Genomic DNA, 25492 nt, shown 5'->3' on the forward strand with positions numbered 1-25492 from the left:
GTAATAATGATAATTTGTGTCTTCCTATCCACATGTGGAATCCCTCTCCTTTGTCTTCCTCTCTACACCAATAACAGACAACTACTGTGGGATCCATCTCCTTTGTCGTTCCCTCTACACCAATAACAGACAACTACTATGAGTCTCCCAATCACGGCCTGATGTGATACAGCCTGGATTGGAACCAGGGACTGTAGTGACGCCTCTTGCACTGAGATGCAGTGACTTAGACCGCTGCGTCTGTGTGTGTGTTTAACTTTTTAACTGTACTAGAATGTTAAAAGGCCGCTAAAATTTTAAATATCGGTTATAGGTATCGTTTTTTGGGGCAAGGAAAATATTGGCCAAAAATGTGATATCGGTGCATCCCATTATTCTAAAATTGATTATTATTTTTTTTAAATCCTCATCAATCTACACACAATACCCCATAATGCCATCACAATACCCCATAATGCCAAATCAAAAACAGGTTTAGATTTTTTGCAAATGTATTAAAACTATTCCCCAGGATAACTAGTCTCAGAGTAATGTTAGATCCCAGGATAACTAGTCTCGGAGTAATGTACGATCCCAGGATAACTAGTCTGAGTAATGTAAGATCCCAGGATAACTAGTCTCAGAGTAATGTTAGATCCCAGGATAACTAGTCTCAGAGTAATGTAAGTTTCAGATAGTTTTAACCCATTACAGGCTAAGCCCTGTCTGAGGGGGAGGTTCTTCTAAGCTATATGGAATTGTTTTAAGAAGATTTAAACAACATGAAGGGCTACCCCTGTATTGTACTGTTTTAAGAAGGTTATACCAAGGATCATTTTGCTATTTGATTTTGAACTGTAAGACCCATGGAAGTATCAACAAAAATTATTTGTCCATACTGCTGTAACCCATAGAACACCAGTAACCATAGTAACACATTAGATAGCATTCACAACACGGAACAACAGTAACCATAGTAGCACATTGGATAACATTCACAACATGGAACAACAGTAACCATAGTAACACATTGGATAACATTCACAACATGGAACAACAGTAACCATAGTAACACATTGGATAACATTCACAACATAGAAAAACAGTAACCATCGTAACACATTGGATAACATTCACAACATGGAACAACAGTAACCATAGTAACACATTAGATAACATTCACAACATGGAACAACAGTAACCATAGTAACACATTAGATAACATTCACAACATGGAACAACAGTAACCATAGTAACACATTAGATAACATTCACAACATGGAACAACAGTAACCATAGGAACACATTGGATAACATTCACAACAGGAACAACAGTAACCATAGTAACATTGTTTCCCCCAGAACATCTAAAGGAAGTTTGTTCTGAAGTGTCTGTCTGATATCTAAGAGATGTAAAAAATTATATCTATATTTTTACATGTCTTTAAGTCTTTAACCCCCTTTTTGTCACTTAAGTCTTTCCACATTTTGTTACATTACAGCCTTATTCTACAATTGATTAAATAAATAAAAATCCTCATCAGTCTACACACAATACCCCGTAATGACAAAGAGAAAATAGGTTTGGAGAAAAAATGTCACATTTATTAAAAATTAAAAACAGAAATACCTTATTTACATAAGTATTCAGACCCTTTGCTGTAAGACTTGAAATTGACCTCAGGTGCATCCTGTTTCCAATGATCATCGTTGAGATGTTTCTACAACTTGTTTGGAGTCCACCTGTGGTAAATTAAATTGATTGGACATGATTTGGAAAGGCACACACCTGTCTGGCTACCACAGCGTTCTGAAGCGATACGCCATCCCATCTGGTTTGCGCTTAGTGGGACTATTATTTGTTTTTCAACAGGACAATGAACCAACACACCTCCAGGCTGTGTAAGGGCTATTTTACCAAGAAGGAGAGTGATGGAGTGCTGCATCAGATAACCTGGCCTTCACAATCACCTGACCTCAACCCAATTGAGATGGTTTGGGATGAGTTGGACCACAGAGTGAATGAAAGCAGCCAAAAAGTGCTCAGCATATGTGGGAACTCCTTCAAGACTGTTGGAAAAGCATTCCAGGTGAAGCTGGTTGAGAGAATGCCAAGCGTGTGCAAAGCTGTCAAGGCAAAGGGTTGCTACTTTGAAAAATCTAAAATATATTTAGAATTGTTTACCACTTTTTTTGGTTACTACATGATTCCATATGTGTTATTTCATAGTTTTGATTTCTTCACGATTATTCTACAATGTAGATAAAATGGTAAAAGAAATAATTATAACCCTTGAATGAGTAGGTGTGTCCACTCGTTTGACTGGTACTGTATATCTCATGAATGTTTTTACATTCAGTTACATGAAGTCACTTTATTACCACTTCTTCCATAGTCAAACATGTAAGGAAAGATTTCTTTAAATCAAAAGGGATGCTGTCAAAAATGTATTGAATTCAAATGGATTTACCCAGCCTACAAAGCACTACAGCCACTCTGTGACAACCAGTTCTGCTCTTTTATTGAGGGATCTAGTCTAGATTAAACTTCATAGGAAGACAGTTTTATCATGTGGAGGTTTCATTTAGGTCTCTGTTTAACGACATACTCTGTGTGTCTTTGCAAGGAGAGAAACCAGACTCTCACTCTGACAGCGGGAAGAGTCCTTCAGGGGAACCAGACCCAGAGACGCCCAAACCAGCGAGACAACATCACTGCTCCCACTGTGAAAATAGTTTTTGCTGGTTAGGGAACCTAAAACTGCATGAGAGGACACACACGGGAGAAAAGCCTTACCAATGCTCCCAGTGTAGAAAGAGTTTTACTATGTTAACTAACCTGAAAAGGCATGAGAGAATACACACAGGAGAAAAGTATTTTCTGCTCCCAATGTAAAAACAGATATTCACGAATGGCGTACCTTAAAGCTCATGAGAGGATACAGAGGAGAAAAGCCTTTCCAATGCTCCCAGTCTGGAAAGGGTTTTACCTGGTCAAGTAGCCTGAAGGAGCATTAGAGGATAAACACGGTAAAAGTCCTACCACTGCTCTCTGTGTGGAAGAACATTCAGAGATCCTGAAATCAAATGAGAGAATAGAAAGGCTGTATTCTGACTTATATTTTTGACTGAGAATTTGTGTTTTTTGTTTGTGCCACATGAAATCATATTGTGTATGATTACACCTGCCTATATAATGTCCCACAGTTGACAATGCATGTCAGAGCAAACACCAAGCAAAGAGGTCGAATAAATTGTCCTTAGAGCTCCGAGACAGGATTGTGTCGAGGCACAGATCTGGGGAATGGTACCAAAAAATATCTGCAACATTGAAAGTCCCCAAGAACACAGTGGCCACCATAATTTTTTAATGGAAGAAGTTTGGAAGACTCTTCCTAGAGCTGGCCACCCGGCCAAACTACGCAATCGGGGGAGAAGGGCCTTTGTCAGGGAGGTGACCAAGAACCCGATGGTCACTCTGACAGAGCTCCAGAGTTCCTCTGTGGAGATGGGAGAACCTTCCGGAAGGACAACCATCTCTGCAGCACTCCACCAATCAGGCATTTGTGGTAGAGTGGCCAGACGGAAGCCACTCCTCAGTAAAAGGCACCTGATAGCCTGCTTGGAGTTTGCCAAAAAAGGCACCTAAAGGACTCTCAGACCATGAGAAACAAGATTCTCTGGTCTGATGAAGCCTTTTGGAAACCTCCAAGCTGGCTATCATGTGCCTTTTATTAAGGTGTGTATATATATATACATATAGATATATAGTCTGTTCAACCTCTCTTTCGTATCACCCGGGATTCCTAAAGATTGTAAAGCTGCCGTGGTCATCCCCCTCTTCAAAGGGTGTGACACTCTAGACCCAAACTGTTACAGACCTATATCCATCCTGCCCTGCCGTTCTAAAGTCTTTGAAAGTCAAGTTAATTATCAAACAGATCACTGACCATTTTGAATCCCACCGTACCTTCTCCGCTGTGCAATCCAGTTTCCGAGCTGGTCACGGGTGCACCTCAGCCACGCTCAAGGTACTAAACGATATCATAACCGCCATCGATAAAAGACAGTACTGTGCAGCCGTCTTCATTGACCTAGCCAAGTCTTTCGACTCTGTCAACCACCGTATTCTTATCGGCAGACTCAACAGCCGATAAGAACAACCGATCAATCAACAACCGATCGCTGCCCACACCCGCCCGACTAGCATCACTACTCTGGACGGTTCTGACTTAGAATATGTGGACAACTATAAATATCTAGGTGTCTGGCTAGACTGTAAACTCTCCTTCCAGACTAATATTAAGCATTTCCAAGCATTTCCAATCCAAAATTAAATCTAGAATCGGCTTCCTATTTCGCAAACCAATCAATCAATTTTATTTTATATAGCCCTTCGTACATCAGCTAATATCTCGAAGTGCTGTACAGACACCCAGCCTAAAACCCCAAACAGCTAGTAATGCAGGTGTAGAAGCACGGTGGCTAGGAAAAACTCCCTAGAAAGGCCAAAACCTAGGAAGAAACCTAGAGAGGAACCAGGCTATGAGGGGTGGCCAGTCCTCTTCTGGCTGTGCCGGGTGGAGATTATAACAGAACTATGCCAAGATGTTCAAAAATGTTCATAAGTGACAAGCATGGTCAAATAATAATCATGAATAATTTTCAGTTGGCTTTTCATAGCCGATCATCAAGAGTTGAAAAACAACAGGTCTGGGACAGGTGGCGGTTCCATAACCGCAGGCAGAACAGCTGAAACTGGAATAGCAGCAAGGCCAGGCGGACTGGGGACAGCAAGGAGTCACCACGGGCGGCAGTCCCGACGCATGGTCCTAGGGCCCAGGTCCTCCGAGAGAAAGAAAGAGAGAAGGAGAAAATTAGAGAGAGCCAAGATTTTCAAAATGTTCATAAATGACAAGCATGGTCAAATAATAATCAGGAATAAATCTCAGTTGGCTTTTCATAGCCGATCATTAAGAGTTGAAAACAGCAGGTCTGGGACAGGTAGGGGTTCCATAACCGCAGGCAGAACAGTTGAAACTGGAATAGCAGCAAGGCCAGGCGGACTGGGGACAGCAAGGAGTCACCACGGCCGGTAGTCCCGACGTATGGTCCTAGGGCTCAGGTCCTCCGAGAGAAAGAAAGAGAGAAGGAGAAAATTAGAGAGAGCCAAGATTTTCAAAATGTTCATAAATGACAAGCATGGTCAAATAATAATCAGGAATAAATCTCAGTTGGCTTTTCATAGCCGATCATTAAGAGTTGAAAACAACAGGTCTGGGACAGGTAGGGGTTCCATAACCGCAGGCAGAACAGCTGAAACTGGAATAGCAGCAAGGCCAGGCGGACTGGGGACAGCAAGGTGTCAACATGCCCGGTAGTCCTGACGTATGGTCCTAGGGCTCAGGTTCTCAGAGAGAAAGAGAGAATGAGAGAATTAGAGAGAGCATACTTAAATTCACACAGGACACTGGATAAGACAGGAGAAGTACTCCAGGTAACCAACTGACCCAAACAAAGCCTCCTTCACTCACACTGCCAAACAAACCCTTGTAAAACTGACTATTCTACCGATCCTTGACTTCGGCGATTTCATTTTCAAAATAGCCTCCAACACTCTACACAGCAAACTGGATGCAGTCTATCACAGTGCCATCCGTTTTGTCACCAAAGCCCCATATACCACTGCTCTCGTCGGCTGGCCCTCGCTACATATTCGTCGTCAAACCCACTGGCCCCAGGTCATCTATAAGTCTTTGCTAGGCCGCCTTAACTCAGCTCACTGGTCACCATAGCAACACCCACCCATAGGACGCGCTCCAGGAAGTATATCTCACTGGTCATCCACAAAGCCAACATCTCCTTTGGCCGCCTTTCCTTCCAGTTCTCTGCTGCCAATGTCTGGAACGAATTGAAAACATCGCTGAAGTTGGAGACTTATATCTCCCTCACTAACTTTAAGCATCAGCTATCTGAGCAGCTTACCGATCGCTGCAGCTGTACACAGCCCATCTGTAAATAGCCCATCCAACTGCCTACCTCATCCCCATGTTTTTATTTACTTTTTTTGCTCACACCAGTATTTCTACTTGCACATCATCATCTGCACATCTATCACTCCAGTGTTAATTTGTTAAATTGTAATTACTTTGCTACTATGGCCTATTTATTGCCTTATTGCCTTTATTGCCTCTGTACTCCATTTGCACACACTGTATATAGATATTTCTATTGTGTTATTGACTGTACTTTTGTTTATCCCAAGTGTAACTCTGTTGTTTTTGTCGCACTGCTGTGCTTTATCTTGGCCAGGTCGCATTTGTAAATGATAACTTGTTCTCAACTGGTTAAATAAAGGTGAACATTTTTTTAATGAATTGTTCATGACCTCCTCCAGTGATAAAAAATAAATAAAAAACTTTTCCTGTTGAAAGTGATATATAAATACAGTAAAGTATAAACACACTAAAGGGAAACAAAAAAATGTTTTGAGCAAAATAGTGTTTTTTTAGACAACTGCAAACTAGAAGGAGTGAGTGATGTCATAGTAAGACCTTCAAGGAGTTGGCTTGATGGGAAGTCGTGATGTCATCCAATAGGCAACTGATCTACATGTGAACATTCATTATTCTTTTTTAAATCCTTCATGTTCTGTCAAGTTGGTTGTTGATCATTGCTAGAAAGCCATTTTCAAGTCTTTCCATAGATTTTAAAGATGATTTAAGTCCAAACTGTAACTAGGCCACTCAGGAACATTCAATGTCATCTTGGTAAGGTCCTCCAGCGTCGATTTGGCCTTGTGGTTTAGGTTATTGTCCTGTTAGCACAGTTTTTTTGTATTCAGATCTCTGAAATGCACTCTACCCACGTAACATTTAGTTTCCTTATATTACGCTGGGAAAACAGTTTTCATGGGCACAGAAATTCCAAATCAAATCATTTGAGTTTGCAGAAATCCTAAATAATTTCAGAGTTTGCTAAATTCAATGGTTCTAACCGAGAGTCACCTTAACTTTATTGACAACACCCAAGTGGATACTGTCATTAATGTGGTTCTTCAATAATTACACATAATTCTTAATACTGTAGCTGTTTAGTTAGTCACATGTTCATCGATCATCAGCTGATCCAGGAAATCATTTTCTGAATGCCAGTCACATGACAAACATCACGACATGCAACAACAACCAAAGTGCTTCTTCATTCATTACTCTGGTAAAGACAGTTATGCCGTGCTCCACGTTGGATCCAACATCCCTAACAAATTGGTGTTTATAATGTGTTATTGTCTGCTTGATTTACTGGTAGGGTCTCGTTAGTCTGTTTGCACACAGAGATACTTTGCTCATAATGTGTAGAGAACTGTTCCTTGATGGATAGGCTATTGTACAACATACAGAGCTATTTTCCTTTATTTGTTGTTTGGTGAAATTATGGGTCCTACAGTAGGTCTATGTTGTTAGATGAAGTTATGGGTCCTACAGTAGGTCTATGTTATTGTTAGGTGAAGTTATGGGTTCTACAGTAGGTCTGTGTTGTTGTTAGGTGAAGTTATGGGTCCTACAGTAGGTCTATGTTATTGTTAGGTGAAGTTATGGGTTCTACAGTAGGTCTGTGTTGTTGTTAGGTAATGTTATGGGTCCTACAGTAGGTCTATGTTGTTGTTATGGATCCTAGAGTACACTATGTATGTCATGCAATAACAACCAAAGTGCTTCTTCGTTCATTACAGGTATATTTGTTGTTAGGTGAAGTTATGGGCCAATTTGGCAAATAGTGTACAAACCCTCATTGTCAGGCTGATGGAAAAGCTAGCCAAAGAGCATTTTACTGGTTGAAGTGTTTAAGTACAAAGCGGTTTATTTGTGATGATGACACAAACATTATATTAAGCAGGACATTCAAACGAGCCTTACAATTATAATCCAAAGTAGTGTGAAATGCACTCATAAGCAACCTGGAAATGGAGGTTACTCCCCTGAGTTTTCCCCCATTCACATTCAGAATACGTTGTGAAAAACTCTAATCTTTGCTCACCATTTTTTCTCCAGGCAGATATACTACATCCATAACTAGTGGTTTCCTCATTACCAGATATACTACATCCATAACTAGTGGTTTCCTCATTAGCATATATACTACATCCATAACTAGCGGTTTCCTCATGACCAGATATACTACATCCATAACTAGTGGTTTCCTCATTAGCAGATATACTACATCCATAACTAGTGGTTTCCTCATGACCAGATATACTACATCCATAACTAGTGGTTTCCTCATTAGCAGATATACTACATCCATAACTAGTGGTTTCTTCATTAAAAGATATACTACATCCATAACTAGTGGTTTCCTCATGACCAGATATACTACATCCATAACTAGTGGTTTCCTCATTACCAGATATACTACATCCATAACTAGTGGTTTCCTCATTACCAGATATACTACATCCATAACTAGTGGTTTCCTCATTACCAGATATACTACATCCATAACTAGTGGTTTCCTCATTACCAGATATACTACATCCATAACTAGTGGTTTCCTCATTACCAGATATACTACATCCATAACTAGTGGTTTCCTCATGACCAGATATACTACATCCATAACTAGTGGTTTCCTCATTAGCATGGAGGAGTTTCTGCAACCAAATTGCCCTCGTGCCGCAATTTTAGCAACACAGAAAGGGGCCTGTATTGGAGACCAAAAGTCTTCTGCCACACTGCTTAGAGTTTCAACAACATGAATAACTTATTTCTAGTCTACAATCTTAGATGTTACTACTAATGTGACATTTTAGACAAAATATGACTTGTTGCTCATTTTAAGACAATTGTCAAATAATTTAAACATTCATTACAGACATCAATTGTTGTACAACATCATGGCTATGCTGTTGGCATCACCTTTTACAGTGGATTACCGCTGTTGTGGGCCTTTAATCATCTGTCTGACTTTGTTGTTCACACAGGAGAGAGACGGGACTATCGTGGATCCTCTGGGGAGCCTCAACAACCTCATGATGCTGAAGAGGCAGAGAAGAGTCTCTCCAGATCAGAACACCTCAAGAAACACCTGCAGAGACCCACAGGGAGGAGAACTCACTGCCGCTCTGACTGTGGGAAGAGATTCACCTCATCAGGCATTAAAGTTCATCAGAGAACACACACGGGAGAGAAATCGTATAGCTGTGGTCAATGTGAGAAGAGTTTTAGTCGATTTGGCCATCTGACATTACACCAGAGAGCACACACAGGAGAGAAACCTTATAGCTGTGTTCAATGTGGGAAGAGTTTTACTCAGTCAATCAGCCTGATATCACACCAGAGAATACACACAGGAGAGAAACCTTATAGCTGTGGTCAATGTGGGAAGAGTTTTGTTCAATCTGGCTCTCTGACTCTACACCAGAGAATACACACAGGAGAGAAACCTTATAGATGTGGTCAATGTGGGAAGAGATGTACTACATCTGGCTCTCTGACTGTACACCAGAGAATACACACAGGAGAGAAACCTTATAGCTGTGGTCAATGTGGGAAGAGTTTTGTTCAATCTGGCTCTCTGACTTTACACCAGAGAGCACACACAGGAGAGAAATCTTATAGCTGTGGTCAATGTGGGAAGAGTTTTGTTCGGTCTGGCAATCTGACTCTACACCAGAGAACACACACTGGAGAGAAACCTTATAGCTGTGATCAATGTGGGAAGAGTTTTACTCAGCTAAACAACCTGATAGTACACCAGAGAACCCACACTGGAGAGAAGCCTTATAGCTGTGATCAATGTGGGAAGAGTTTTCCTGCATCTAGCAAGCTGACTTCACACCAGAGAACACACACAGGAGAGAAACCTTATAGCTGTGATTTATGTGACAAGAGATACTCTGATAAAAGATCTCTGATCAAACATCAGAAAATACATACATGAAGGAGTTGTTTCATGATATCAATGAAATGTCACAATGTAGAATGTTTTAACATTGTAGTAGGAGTATTTTAATGATGTCACAATGTAGAATGTTTTAACATTGTAGAAGGAGTATTTTAATGATGTCACAATGTAGAATGTTTTAACATTGTAGTAGGAGTATTTTAATGATGTCACAATGTAGAATGTTTTAACATTGTAGAAGGAGTATTTTAATGATGTTCTACCTTATCCTTTGCCCTGTTCAATTGATTGCAGCATGATATGGATATTAGCCTCAGGGGAAAATCCAGGCTCTGAATTGAAAGAGTATTATTTAACAAAAAAAAAGAGCTGTGTTACACTTACTGCGTTGGTGACCCACTTTAATCAAAATGCAGCACTTCAAAATGTAGCTAGCTGTTTTCTACGAGTTGAAAAAGCTGCTTGTTTAAAAAAATACATGTAATATGATAATTGTTGCAGATGTTTGTGTATATACACACATGAAAGCAGTATAATAAATTGGTCTATAATCAATTTTATTAACAATCTGACATCACTCCAGTATTTCTTTATAACATTCAAATGCTAATTGTTTTTATTCCACTACTGAAGAAGCATGACTCAAATCACCTCATACTTCAAACATCCAGCCTGACAAAAGATACATGTTTTATTATTCCATGCCTCACCATTAAGTGAATTATTGCCAATACATATTAACAAAGGGGTGAACATTTGGTTTTGATTTTCATATTATGTAACATTTAGTAATCATAGTTATTCATGTAACCAGCAGACCATTTTTGGGTACATTTATATTGAAAATGTTGCCCTGCTTTTAGATATGATTATATTGATGTTGTTGCCCTGCTTTTAGAATATCAGGATTCATTCTCAGATGTGCCAACCCAAATGCATGACATTGGGGACTGGGCCCGATCTAACAACATGCCTATCGAGTGAGATAGCTTCCCACATTGAGCACAGCCATATGGTTTGTCTCTTGTGTGTAATCTTTGATGTATTTTAAGTTTTAATGAAGAATTGAATCTTTTACCACAGTCAGAGCAGTAATGAGATTTCTCTCCTGTGGGTCTCTGCTGGTGTTTCTTGAGGAGTTCTGATCTGGAGAGACTCTTCTCTGCCTCGTCAGCATCATGAGGTTGTTGAGGCTCCCCAGAGGATCCACGATGGTCACATCTCTCTCCTGTGTGAACAACAAGGTCAGACAGACGGTTAAAGTCCCACAGCAAAAATCCACTGTTAATTTGAGGTAAAAGGTGATGCCCAGAGTATACCCATTAAGTCGTACAACAATTGACGTCTGTTAAATTATTTTACAATTGTCTTAAGATAGTCAAAACCTAAGCAGTGTGCCAGATGACCTTCGGCCTTTCTGTGTTTGTGGTAAGGAGATTTTCATTGTTCACAATGTATTCTGAACATTACAGCACAAGATCAGGAGTGCTACTGAAGGAAACTCACATTAGGCTCTGTGTCTATTCACTAATTCACCTCCATGGGGGAAAACTCAGGGGAGTTCTCATAGGCTGACAGCAATAATAGCCTCCATTTACAGGTTGAATATGAGTGCATTTCACACTACTTTTGGATTATAACTGTAAGGCTCGTTTGAATCTCCTGCTTAATATGTTTGTGTTATTGTCGCAAATCAACTGCTTTATACTTATAAAACACTTCAACTAGTAAAATGCTCTTTGGCTAGCTTTGCCATCAGTCTGAAACTGAGGGTTTGAACATTAAGTGTTTAACAAATTGGCCAATAACTTCACCTAACAACAACATAGACCTACTGTAGGACCCATAACTTCACCTAACAACATAGACCTAGGACTATAATACACTAAAATGTCTTTGTCGTGACATTTCATAACCTGATCACTAGATAATTTTGTGAATAATCCCACTAGGCTACTCTGTAATGTGTTGTCATTCTAAATGTCCTGAATAAAGGAAAATAGCTCTGTGTGTTGTACAACAGCCGATCCATCAAGGAACAGTTCTCTACACATTATGAGCAAAGTATCTCTGTGTACAAACAGACTAACGGGACCCTACTGTAAATCAATCAGACCCTACTATAAATCAAGCAGACAATAACATTATAAACATCAATTTGTTAGGGATGTTGGATCCAACGTGGAGCACGGCATAACTGTCTTTACCAGAGTAATGAATGAAGAAGCACTTTGGTTGTTGTTGCATGTCGTGATGTTTGTCTTTTTTTTAATAACTTATTTAACTAGTCAGTTAAGAACAACTTCTTATCGACAATGACGGCCTAGGAACAGTGGGTTAACTGCCCTGTTCAGGGGCTGAACAACATATTTTTACCTTGTCAGTTCGGGGATTCGACAGATTTTTACAATCTTGCAACCTTTCGGTTACTAGTCCAACGCTCTAACCACTAGGCTACCTGCTGCCCCGATTTGACTGGCATTCAGAAAATGATTTCCTGGATCAGCTGATGATAGTTGAACATGTGACTGTAACTAAACAGCTACAGTATTAAGAATGATGTGTAATTATTGAAGAACCACAATAATGACAGTATCCATTTGGGTGTTGTCAATAAAGTTAAGGTGACTCTCAGTTAGAACCATTGGATTTAGCAAACTCTGAAATGATTTGGAATTTCTGTGCCCATGAAAACTGTTATCCCAGCATAATATAAGGAAATTAAATGTTACGTAGGTAGAGTGCATTTCAGAGATCTGAATACAAAAAACTGTACTAACAGGACAATAACCTAAACCACAAGGCCAAATCGACGCTGGAGGACCTTACCAAGATGACATTGAATGTTCCTGAGTGGCCTAGTTACAGTTTGGACTTAAATCGTCTTTAAAATCTATGGAAAGACTTGAAAATGGCTTTCTAGCAATGATCAACAACCAACTTGACAGAACAGGAAGGATTTAAAAAAGAATAATGAATATTCACATGAAGATCAGTCTCCTATTGGATGACATCACGACTTCCCATCAAGCCAACTCCTTGAAGGCCTTACTATTGTCACGTCCTGACCATAGTTCTTATGTGTGTTGCTTGTTTTAGAGTTGGTCAGGACGTGAGCTGGGTGGGCATTCTATGTTGTGTGTCTAGTTTGTCTGTTTCTGTGTTCAGCCTGATATGGTTCTCAATCAGAGGCAGCTGTCAATCGTTGTCCCTGATTGAGAATCATATATAGGTGGCTTGTTTTGTGTTGGGGATTGTGGGTGGTTGTCTTCTGTCTTTGTGTTCTGCACTAGATAGGACTGTCTCGGTTTTCACATTTGTTATTTTGTATAGTGTTCACGTTATTGTCTCTTCTTTATTAAATCATGTTGAACATTTTGGTTCTCTCCTTCACCCCAGGAAGAAAGCCGTTACAACTATGACATCACTCACTCCTTCTAGTTTGCAGTTGTCTAAAAAAACACTATTTTGCTCAAAACATTTATTTGTTTCTCTGGAAGGAAAGGCGGCCAAAGTAGGTGTTGGCTTTGGGGATGACCAGTGAGATATACCTCCTGGAGCGCGTGCTATGGGTGGGTGTTGCTATGGTGACCAGTGAGCTGAGTGAAGACGGCCTAGCAAAGACTTATAGATGACCTGGAGCCAGTTGGTTTGGCGACGAATATGTAGCGAGGGCCAGCCGACGAGAGCAGTGGTATATGGGGCTTTGGTGACAAAACGGATGGCACTGTGATAGACTGCATCCAGTTTACTGACTAGAGTGTTGGAGGTTATTTTATAGGTGACATCACCAAAGTCGAGGATCGGTAGGATGGTCAGTTTTACGAGGGTATGTTTGGCAGCAAAAGTGAAGGATGCTTTGTTGCAAAATAGGAAGCCGATTCTAGATTTAATTTTGGATGGGAGATGCTTAATGTGAGTCTGGAAGGATAATTTACAGTCTAACCAGACACCTAGGTATTTGTAGTTGTCCACGTATTCTAAGTCAGAGCCGTCCAGAGTAGTGATAATGGACGGGCGAGCAGGTGCAGGCAGTGATCGGTTGAATAGCATGCATTTAGTTTTACTTGCGTTTAAGAGCAGTTGGAGGTCACGGAAGGAGAGTTGAATGGCATTGGTAGGTGGATTGGATACCACCAGCAGGTATATCTCTCTGGTCACCCCCAAAACCAATTCCTCCTTTCCTCCTTTGGCCGCCTCTCCTTCCAGTTCTCTGCTGCCAATGACTGGAACGAACTACAAAAATCTCTGAAACTGGAAACACTTATCTCCCTCACTAGCTTTAAGCACCAGCTGTCAGAGCAGCTCACAGATTACTGCACCTGTACATAGCCCATCTATAATTAAGCCCAAACAACTACCTCTTCCCTTACTATATTTATTTATTTTGCTCCTTTGCACCCCTTTATTTCTATTTCTACTTTGCACATTCTTCCACTGCAAATCTACCATTCCAGTGTTTTACTTCCTATATTGTATTTACTTCGCCACCATGGCCTTTTTTTTGCCTTCACCTCCCTTATCTCACCTCACTTGCTCACATTGTATATAGACTTATTTTTCTACTGTATTATTGACTGTATGTTTGTTACACTCCATGTGTAACTGTGTGTTGTATGTGTCGAACTGCTTTGCTTTATCTTGGCCAGGTCGCAGTTGTAAATGAGAACTTGTTCTCAACTTGCCTACCTGGTTAAATAAAGGTGAAATAAATAAATAAAATAGATCAGCAACGGTGGCTTGCAAACAGTGGATAGTAAGTAGCCCACCTTCGGAATAACTATGTATAGTTATAACTGTAGTATCCTGTATAACTGTAGTATCCTGTATAACTATGTATAGTTATAACTGTAGTATCCTGTATAACTCTAGTATCCTGTATAACTGTAGTATCCTGTATAACTGTAGTATCCTGTATAACTATGTATAGTTATAACTGTAGTATCCAGTATAGTCTGGGAGGAGGTGAAACCACTCAGGCTTATTTGATGTGATCTAATGTTTTGATCATCTAGTTTTCCTTACAAGCATTCAGTCACCAAAGGGGGTTCGGTCATTCCTTTGTTAATATACTGTCTCATTGACAAAAATATTTTGGATTATTTGTTTACATCATTCCTTTGTCTCGACATATACAGTAAACGTGCCGAGGTTCTAATGTTGCCAAGGAGACACATTTTATTATTTATTTACAGTTTGGAGGGTTTGGGGTCTGACATCCAGGCGACACATTTTAGTTCTAATGGTGCCGTTCTGTTATTCTTTTCAGCTTCTTTTTCCAAGCATCTTACATTACTCTGAGACTAGTTATCCTGGGATCTTACATTACTCTGAGACTAGTTATCCTGGGATCTTACATTACTCTGAGACGAGTTATCCTGGGATCTTACATTACTCTGAGACTAGTTATCCTGGGATCTTACATTACTCTGAGACTAGTTATCCTGGGTTCTTACATTACTCTGAGACTAGTTATCCTGGGGAATAGTTTCAATACATTGCAAAAAACCTAAACCTGTTGTTGCTTTGGCATTATGGGGTATTGTGATGTCATTATGGGGTATTGTGATGTCATTATGGGGTATTGTGATACATTTTAGAATAAAGGGATGCACCGATATCACATTTTTGGCTAATCCCGATATCTAATATTTTCCTTGCCCCAAAAAACGATACCGATAACCGGTATTTAAAATTTTAGAGGCCTTTTAAGCATTCTAGTACAGCATTCTAATAGTTAACACACACACAGCGGTCTAAGCCACTGCATCTCAGTGCAAGAGGTGTCACTACAGTCCCTGGTTCGAATCCAGGCTGTATCACATCTGGCCGTAATTGGGAGTCCCACAGTAGTTGTCTGCTATTGGTGTAGAGAGGACGACAAAGGAGAGGGATCCCACATGTGGATAGGAAGATACAAATTATCATTATTACTGGAAAATATTCATTTAAAATCCAGGAATTTTACAACTTTAGCTCTCTAGGTCAAGCCAGTAGGTTACAGTAGGTTGTAACGCTCTAGGTTATGCCAGTAGGTTACAGTAGGTTGTATCTCTCTAGGTCATGCCAGTAGGTTACAGTAGGTTGTAACGCTCTAGGTCATGCCAGTAGGTTACAGTAGGTTGTATCTCTCTAGGTCATGCCAGTAGAGTACAGTAGGTTGTTTCTCTCTAGGTCATGCCAGTAGGCTACAGTAGATTGTAACTCTCTAGGTCATGTCAGTAGCCTACAGTAGGTTGTATCTCTCTAGGTCATGCCAGTAGGCTACAGTAGATTGTAACTCTCTAGGTCATGCCAGTAGGCTACAGTAGGTTGTAACTATCTAGGTCATGCCAGTAGGCTACAGTAGATTGTATCTCTCTAGGTCATGCCAGTAGGCTACAGTAGGTTGTATCTCTCTAGGTCATGCTAGTAGGTTACAGTAGATTGTAACTCTCTAGGTCATGCCAGTAGGTTACAGTAGGTTGTATCTCTCTAGTTCATGCCAGTAGGCTACAGTAGGTTGTAACACTCTAGGTCATGATAGTAGACTACAGTAGGTTGTATCTCTCTAGGTCACGCCAGTAGGCTACAGTAGGTTGTATCTCTCTAGGTCATGCCAGTAGGTTACAGTAGGTTGTATCTCTCTAGGTCATGCTAGTAGGTTACAGTAGGTTGTATCTCTCTAGTTCATGCCAGTAGGCTACAGTAGGTTGTAACACTCTAGGTCATGCTAGTAGCCTACAGTAGGTTGTATCTCTCTAGGTCACGCCAGTAGGCTACAGTAGGTTGTATCTCTCTAGGTCACGCCAGTAGGCTACAGTAGGTTGTATCTCTCTAGGTCATGCCAGTAGGTTACAGTAGGTTGTATCTCTCTAGGTCATGCTAGTAGGTTACAGTAGATTGTAACTCTCTAGGTCATGCCAGTAGGTTACAGTAGGTTGTATCTCTCTAGTTCATGCCAGTAGGCTACAGTAGGTTGTAACACTCTAGGTCATGCTAGTAGACTACAGTAGGTTGTATCTCTCTAGGTCACGCCAGTAGGCTACAGTAGGTTGTATCTCTCTAGGTCACGCCAGTAGGCTACAGTAGGTTGTATCTCTCTAGGTCATGCCAGTAGGTTACAGTAGGTTGTATCTCTCTAGGTCATGCTAGTAGGTTACAGTAGGTTGTATCTCTCTAGTTCCTGCCAGTAGGCAACAGTAGGTTGTAACTCTCTAGGTCATGCTAGTAGGCTACAGTAGGTTGTATCTCTCTAGGTCATGCCAGTAGGCTACAGTAGGTTGTATCTCTCTAGGTCATGCCAGTAGGTTACAGTAGGTTGTATCTCTCTAGGTCATGCCAGTAGGTTACAGTAGATTGTATCTCTAGGTCATGCCAGTAGGCTACAGTAGGTTGTATCTCTCTAGGTCATGCCAGTAGGCTACAGTAGGTTGTATCTCTCTAGGTCATGCCAGTAGGCTACAGTAGGTTGTATCTCTCTAGGTCATGCCAGTAAGTTACAGTAGATTGTAACTCTCTAGGTCATGCCAGTAGGTTACAGTAGGTTGTATCTCTCTAGTTCATGCCAGTAGGCTACAGTAGGTTGTAACACTCTAGGTCATGCCAGTAGGCTACAGTAGGTTGTATCTCTCTAGGTCACGCCAGTAGGCTACAGTAGGTTGTATCTCTCTAGGTCACGCCAGTAGGCTACAGTAGGTTGTATCTCTCTAGGTCATGCTAGTAGGCTACAGTAGGTTGTATCTCTCTAGGTCACGCCAGTAGGCTACAGTAGGTTGTATCTCTCTAGGTCACGCCAGTAGGCTACAGTAGGTTGTATCTCTCTAGGTCATGCCAGTAGGTTACAGTAGGTTGTATCTCTCTAGGTCATGCTAGTAGGTTACAGTAGGTTGTATCTCTCTAGTTCCTGCCAGTAGGCTACAGTAGGTTGTAACTCTCTAGGTCATGCCAGTAGGCTACAGTAGGTTGTAACTCTCTAGGTCATGCCAGTAGGTTACAGCAGGTTGTATCCAAGTGGAAACAATTATCAACCCAATGTGGAAAGTGTCGAATTTGGTCAACAACAAAATGAAAGGCTTATTTGCTACGTGAGGTTTACTTGATCCAACAGAAGTTTCGTAATGCTTAAGTTGTTATGTGGACACGTGACATACCGACAACTTTGATAAAAACACCATAGGAGTTGTCTCCAGATCGCTTTGCATATTCATGCTAGTAGCTTAGCATCTCTCTCCATTGAATACAGGCGGTGCATATTCATGCTAGTAGCTTAGCATCTCTCTCCATTGAATACAGGCGGTGCATATTCATGCTAGTAGCTTAGCATCTCTCTCCATTGAATACAGGTGGTGCATATTCATGCTAGTAGCTTAGCATCTCTCTCCATTGAATACAGGCGGTGCATATTCATGCTAGTAGCTTAGCATCTCTCTCCATTGAATACAGGCGGTTGACGACAAAAACCCTCATAGAATATAAACAATAGATTACAATAATAAGATGTATCCACCAATCCAATGAAAGGATAGACGGGAGATAGACAACCCACAGTGCCGCTTTGTGGACAACGACTCCCCTTGTTAGGGCTGAGAGACATCTTGTCAGTATATTCATAATCTTTGGTGTAGCCAACCCAACTCTCGCATGGCACTATTGGGGGTCACGGTGTGTAGTAAATCATCACTACATGAAAATCACTACATGCCGTGCCCCCCAGTCTGCGGTCAGCAGATAGACCCTTCTCAAATATATATGTTAAGTCACTTTTTGGCGAGCTGTTTATGAAGAACCGTCCACTAGATTATACGTCACGCTGGTAGCATCGACTGAAAGACGCACATCGCAGTCTGCTGACTGGAGGGGAAACGCAGTTGAGGATCATATTTTATTTTCAGACAAAGATTATTTTAAATGGATTTAATTAAATAATACTATTATATTGACACATACAAAGACCTGAATGTGTTGATTGATTAATGCGAATATTTTTTTTTTTACTACAGCACATTTAAGGCAGTTTCATTAAGTCATACATCTAAATAAGTAGCTAGTTACTGTAGGTCCATACTGCTCCTACATGGTGTAACAATACATCATGTAGATGTATATAATGAACAGACTAGGTCTATACTGCTCCTACATGGTGTAACAATACATCATGTAGATGTATATAATGAACAGACTAGGTCTATACTGCTCCTACATGGTGTAACAATACATCATGTAGATGTATATAATGAACAGACTAGGTCTATACTGCTCCTACATGGTGTAACAATACATCATGTAGATGTATATAATGAACAGACTAGGTCTATACTGCTCCTACATGGTGTAACAATACATCATGTAGATGTATATAATGAACAGACTAGGTCTATACTGCTCCAACATGGTGTAACAATACATCATGTAGATGTATATAATGAACAGACTAGGTCTATACTGCTCCTACATGGTGTAACAATACATCATGTAGATGTATATAATGAACAGACTAGGTCTATACTGCTCCTACACGGTGTAACAATACATAATGTAGATGTATATAATGAACAGACGAGGTCTATACTGCTCCTACATGGTGTAACATTACATCATGTAGATGTATATAATGAACAGACTAGGTCTATACTACTCTTACATGGTGTAACAATACATCATGTAGATGTATATAATGAACAGACTAGGTCCATACTGCTCCTATACTACCGTTCAAAAGTTTGGGGTCACTTAGAAATGTCCTTGTCTTTGAATGAAAGAAAAGCAATTTTTTTGTAAACAGTGTCTTCTTCTTCTTTAACTGAAATGTCTTTCTCTTCTTATTTCACTATAACAGCCTCACCCTCTACTTGTTTTTGTATTGTAACAGCCTCCTCTTCCTCCTCCTCTATCACGAGAGCTTCTTTCTCCATCCAGCAGACCTTCTCTTCTTCAGCAGGAACGGGGTTAAGTTTGAGACTGGAGCTATGAGGCATGTACTGAAGTCGCTAAGCGGTATAATTCAAAGCAGTGTCACTTTATCAGCAGCACGTGATCAATGACGTCTGAAGAATCATTTCGTCGAACACCTGATTGGTTTGGTATTGGGCTCGTTCGACATTGCAGCCGACAGTGCAGGTGGCTGCTGACTGACTAATTTACAAATCACCTTGCGTCATGAATAACTACTCATTATTATTTATAAATCAGTCAACCAGTCACCGTTTACCCACAACGCAGCATGGATTTGATGCTCTCGAACACGGCCAGTGGTTTAATATATGACATAATGGCTACGCTGCTACGGCGTGTGACTTCATCTATAATAATGTGGCTGTTCTAAATTCTGTGTCGCTCAAAGCCTTGAGTAATGAACCTATTTTTGACACAATTGGCAGGAAAGAGCCAATGGTTCAGGCAGCTTTGTTTCCCCATCACTACTTTTCAGCATGTTATCTGTGAATTAGACTAGGGGAGTTTTGTAACTTTTTATCCGGTAACGTTAGTTGGTCTCGCTGACCATAACCGTGCTGGTTGGCCACGCTGGTTAGGCTAATAGCTAGTTGGCTAAATAGTAAACTAAATAAATAGTTAACTAAATAGCTAACGTTAGCTGGCTGGCTAAGATAACTGCATATAGCTAATATTAGCTGGCTGGCTAAGTCAACTGCATATAGCTAATGTTAGCTGGCTGGCTAAGATAACTGCATATAGCTAATGTTAGCTGGCTGGCTAAGATAACTGCATATAGCTAACATTCTTTGATATTTGGTGAGAAGGTGTTATGTATTTCCAAAGCGTTGGTTTACTTTTATCACTCAAGTCATGAGTTCAAATGATTGGTTTAATTTGAAGTTCTACATTTGAAGTTATTTCTGTTGTAGTTTACATCATAGGTAATAGGCTGGTCCTCCATATTACTTCACACCTGACTTTGGCATTCTTCTGAATTCTGTTTGGTTTAATGTAATAAGGTGTAACTTTGTAATAACTCCAAAAATAGAACAGTGAGGTTAACTTTGCATTGGGACTTTAAAAATATTTTATTTTATATTTTATAAAAATACAAAACATACAAACAACATCACACAAACATTAACTACATCACACCTGCCCAGACCCACTAGAACACACCTCCATCTCCATTAACTACATCACACCTGCCCAGACCCACTAGAACACACCCCCATCTCCATTAACTACATCCCACCTGCCCAGACCCACTAGAACACACCTCCATCTCCATTAACTACATCACACCTGCCCAGACCCACTAGAACACACCTCCATCTCCATGAACTACATCACACCTGCCCAGACCCACTAGAACACACCTCCATCTCCATGAACTACATCATACCTGCCCAGACCCACTAGAACACACCTCCATCTCCATGAACTACATCACACCTGCCCAGACCCACTAGAACACACCCCCATCTCCATTAACTACATCACACCTGCCCAGACCCACTAGAACACACCTCCATCCTATGTAAAAGAGATAGAATAATGCACAATGGTCAATGCTATCCAAGATCCTTGGGACATCCCTACCCTAAACCCTAACCTTAACCCCTACCTTAACCATTTTAAATGTCAACTTCAACAGGCTAGGGACGTCCCAAGGATGTATCTCTATCTGAAAATACATGATCTAAGTGATTGATAGTTGGTATTCAGCAGTCATAAAGCCTTATTTACTTTAATGAACTAATAAAATAGTGATTTTGTCAGACAGCATAGACAGCAGCTCTACGCTTTATTGACTGACTGATCCATTCATCCCTCCTCAGCCTTCCTCTCCTCTGAAGACCCAGTGAGGATGGAGCTCAGTCAGAGAGCTGTTGAGGGACTGGTTAGGAAGAACACTTCTACAGCCAGAGAGGTGAGAGGTCACACATGGTTTAGATGGTAAATATTTATGTCCCCTTAGTGGTTCATCACGTCAGCAAAAGGGAATATGTTCCATCTATGTTTATTTACATTAGTGCAAATTGTCCACTGATATTGGTGTAATTTCTCACCCCTTTTGGCTGTATGAAAGTTAATCTCCCCTCAGGCACACACATTTGAAAATAATTACAATTTAGCATTAATACGTGAGTGATAGATGTGTAGATGATGACGGGAGCTGCATAATCCATGTCAACTGTCACTGTTGGAGTTAGGAACACAAGCATTTAGTTAGATATTACTGTTGGAAACACCCCATCATAAGTTCTCACCCATTTTGTCTGTATGAAAGTTGATTTCCTCTCTCAGGCACACACATTTGTTCTTTGATATTATGAAGGTCATTCGTGTAAAATGTACTTTTCCCCAATCATTCACCCATCTCTTTACATTGCTTATTTATATTCAGTGGCCTGACTGCATCCAGACTATGTCAAAGGCCCATCCTGGTAGATCTGAGCCTAATGCAGCTTGGAGTGATCAGATGACAGAAGTCACATTTAGGTGCCAGGTGTAACTGAGGCCATAGATGCTCCATATCCATTACTTTGAGTGTTTTATATAATATGACTAAATGTGTTTCTGTGTTGTAGGGGCAGTCAAGAAATGGAACGGCAAGGCCACAGAACATGACATAAGCAGAGCTGTGGGAGACCACCTCAAGCCCCTGGTAGAGCCAGGGGTGGTGTTTACCACTCCACCACGCCTTCAGCAGGCTGGAAAAGTGGGATTGATCTGTTTTTCATACTAAAATGGAGGGTCTGTTGATTGATCAGTCATTGGATTAATTTGTTGAAATCAAATCAAGATTTATTTATACAGCACATTTCAGACATGGATGCAACACAATGGCTTCACAGGAGAAAACAATGAAAATAAACAGAAAGTATAAACAGAAAGTTTTAGTACACAAAAATAACAGCATAAAAAAACAGAAGATTAACAACTGAAAGACCAATGAGCATTCCATGGGGGTGTCCACTGAAAGTTGACTAGTAACAACTGGGACCTAAAAGACACCCACCATGAGACCCACTAAATCTGCCCAAGAAGAGGAAAACAAAAGAAAATCCCACACCAAACTTAAAGACAGGACGCAAACCAAAAAGGTGGAGCAACTAAAGGTGTTGACTCTCCACATCTATCAAGACAACTGGAGCACTGGGCCAGAAACTCTTAAATAGAACCTGGACCAGCTCAGGTGAAACACCTTCCCACTAAGGAGATGGACAAGCCAACACAGGTGTAACACATACTGACTAACGAGGTGACACCAATCAGTGCGTCCTACGTGCTAACGAGCTATACGTGCTAAAGTCCAACCTCAAAACATAAATGGAAAAACCAAAGACTAACTAACACCTTAAGAGAATGCTCACTAACAACAGAAAACAACTTCCATTTCACATTATAATCAACTACAATGCTTCACCATCACCAATATAAACATGGTGTCTGTCTACTGGCAAACAATTAAAAACAATATTTATTTTTTATTATTCCCACAAAGAATTTTCTTTCTATAGCTTCTAGAACTCACTAGCTTCTAGAACTCTCCTCTTCCTAAAACTCACTAGCTTCTAGAACTCTCGTCTTCTATAAACTCACCTGCTTCTAGAACTCACGTCTTCCTAAAACCCACTAGCTTCTACAACTCTCGTCCCCTTGGAACGAGCCCAAACAAAACTCATCTCCAATACGGAAAAACGTGCAGTAAAAATAAACTGTGATCCATGGCAATGCACTGGCTAAACGCAAAACACAAAACATTTTGACTGCCACCCTTGAGACAATCAGCAACCAGGTTGTTCTCACCACGGACATGTCTGATTTCAAGAGGAAACTCCTGCAATATCTGCAGTAACTTTCCACCTCACTGCAGAGCTTCTCTCTCTTTTCAGGGTTCACTAGATAGGCATGTTGTTGGATCGGGGCCCAGTCAACCAATGTCATGCTCTAGTACATTTGGGTTGGCACATCTGAGAATTAACCCTGATATTCTAAAAACAGGGCAACAATGTCAATATAATTGTACCCCAAAAAAACGTCAGTTGGTTGCATGAATAATTTTCATTACTAAATCTTACATGAAATGTAAAATGTGAAATATTTGATTGCATAGTATTATTTTCAACAGCTTTTCAATTACATTTTGCTAGGTGGGATAGCCCAATGTCAAAACACAGTTTTAACGTGTCCAAATAAATAACCAATATGCAGAAACAGTTTGGGATAAATTGAAAACCTAACATGTGGTCACAATAATTGTCTTTTTTTAAAACAAGCTCCTTATAAACTGCATAAGCACCAAAAACACTGTTGCTTTGACAAGTAGCAATAAATCACGGATATCGATTAGGGGTGGAAATCCGGCTGTACAAGCTGTTGAAACGAACAACTAAAAAAACATGGAAATAGGTGATATCTTTTGGCTCACTGGTTAGAGGACTACTTGCAGAAAACAGTCAGCTACTTATTGGAGTTATGCATTTAAATTTAGGGGTCGCTAAACAAAGGAACACAACACTTATTTGTCTTAACTCATCGATATTATGTTGAAATCAGTTGATTCTGGGAATAATGTGTACATCACTAGTTAGAGGACAACTCTTTTTTTGTTAGTCACTTTGTGTTAAATCACATAAATAGTACTCTTTCAATTCAGAGCCTGGATTTCCCCCAATGAGCCTAATGTCCATATCATGTTGAAATCAATTGGACAACGTTTAGGGTTCTACACTGTGACATTCTGACTGACTTACTGCAGAGTATATTAATATACTATTTATTAAAACATTCTACATTGAGACATTAAAATACTTCTACTACAATGTTAAAAACATTCTACATTGTGACATTGATATCATGAAACAACTCCTTCATATATACATTTTCTGATATTTGATCAGAGATATTTTATCAGATTATCTCTGGTCACAGCTAAGAGATTTCTCTCCTGTGTGTATTCTCTGGTGCACTGTCAGCTCTCCAGATTGACCAAAACTCTTCCCACATTAATCACAGCTACAAGATTTCTCTCCTGTGTGTATTCTCTGGAGTACAGTCAGATTGCCAGATGTAGAACATCTCTTCCCACATTGACCACAGCTGTAAGGTTTCTCTCCTGTGTGTGTTCTCTGGTGTGATACCAGATGGCAAGATTGACCAAAACTCTTCCCACATTGACCACAGCTATAAGGTTTCTCTCCTGTGTGTGTTCTCTGGTGTGATACCAGATGGCAAGATTGACCAAAACTCTTCACACACTGACCACAGCTATAAGGTTTCTCTCCTGTGTGTATTCTCTGGTGTACAGTCAGATTGCCAGATGTAGAATATCTCTTCCCACATTGACCACAGCTGTAAGGTTTCTCTCCTGTGTGTGTTCTCTGGTGTGATACCAGATTGGCAGAATGACCAAAACTCTTCCCACATTGACCACAGCTATAAGGTTTCTCTCCTGTGTGTGTTCTCTGGTGTGATACCAGATTGGCAGAATGACCAAAACTCTTCCCACATTGACCACAGCTATAAGATTTCTCTCCTGTGTGTATTCTCTGGTGTTGAGTCAGATGGCAAGATCGACCAAAACTCTTCCCACATTGACCACAGCTATAGGGTTTCTCTCCTGTGTGTGTTCTCTGGTGTGATACCAGATGGCAAGATTGACCAAAACTCTTCCCACATTGACCAC

At 40.4% G+C, this 25492-nt stretch overlaps 1 protein-coding gene and 1 pseudogene across 1 annotated transcript in view; one reads left to right on the forward strand and one right to left on the reverse strand.

The window, feature by feature from the left end:
- The window catches only part of LOC139547821 (zinc finger protein 271-like), a 145768-nt pseudogene that overhangs the window by 44512 nt on the left and 75764 nt on the right, over positions 1 to 25492 (forward strand).
- The window catches only part of LOC139548873 (zinc finger protein 180-like), a 241669-nt gene continuing 218464 nt past the window's right edge, over positions 2288 to 25492 (reverse strand). Inside the window, exon 2 of the transcript XR_011669782.1 lies at positions 2288 to 5107. The gene's annotated coding sequence lies outside the window, so the exon portion shown is untranslated. The remainder of the gene's footprint in view (positions 5108 to 25492) is intronic.

This window comes from Salvelinus alpinus, chromosome 2, assembly GCF_045679555.1.
Source record: "Salvelinus alpinus chromosome 2, SLU_Salpinus.1, whole genome shotgun sequence".
NCBI lineage: Eukaryota > Metazoa > Chordata > Actinopteri > Salmoniformes > Salmonidae > Salvelinus > Salvelinus alpinus.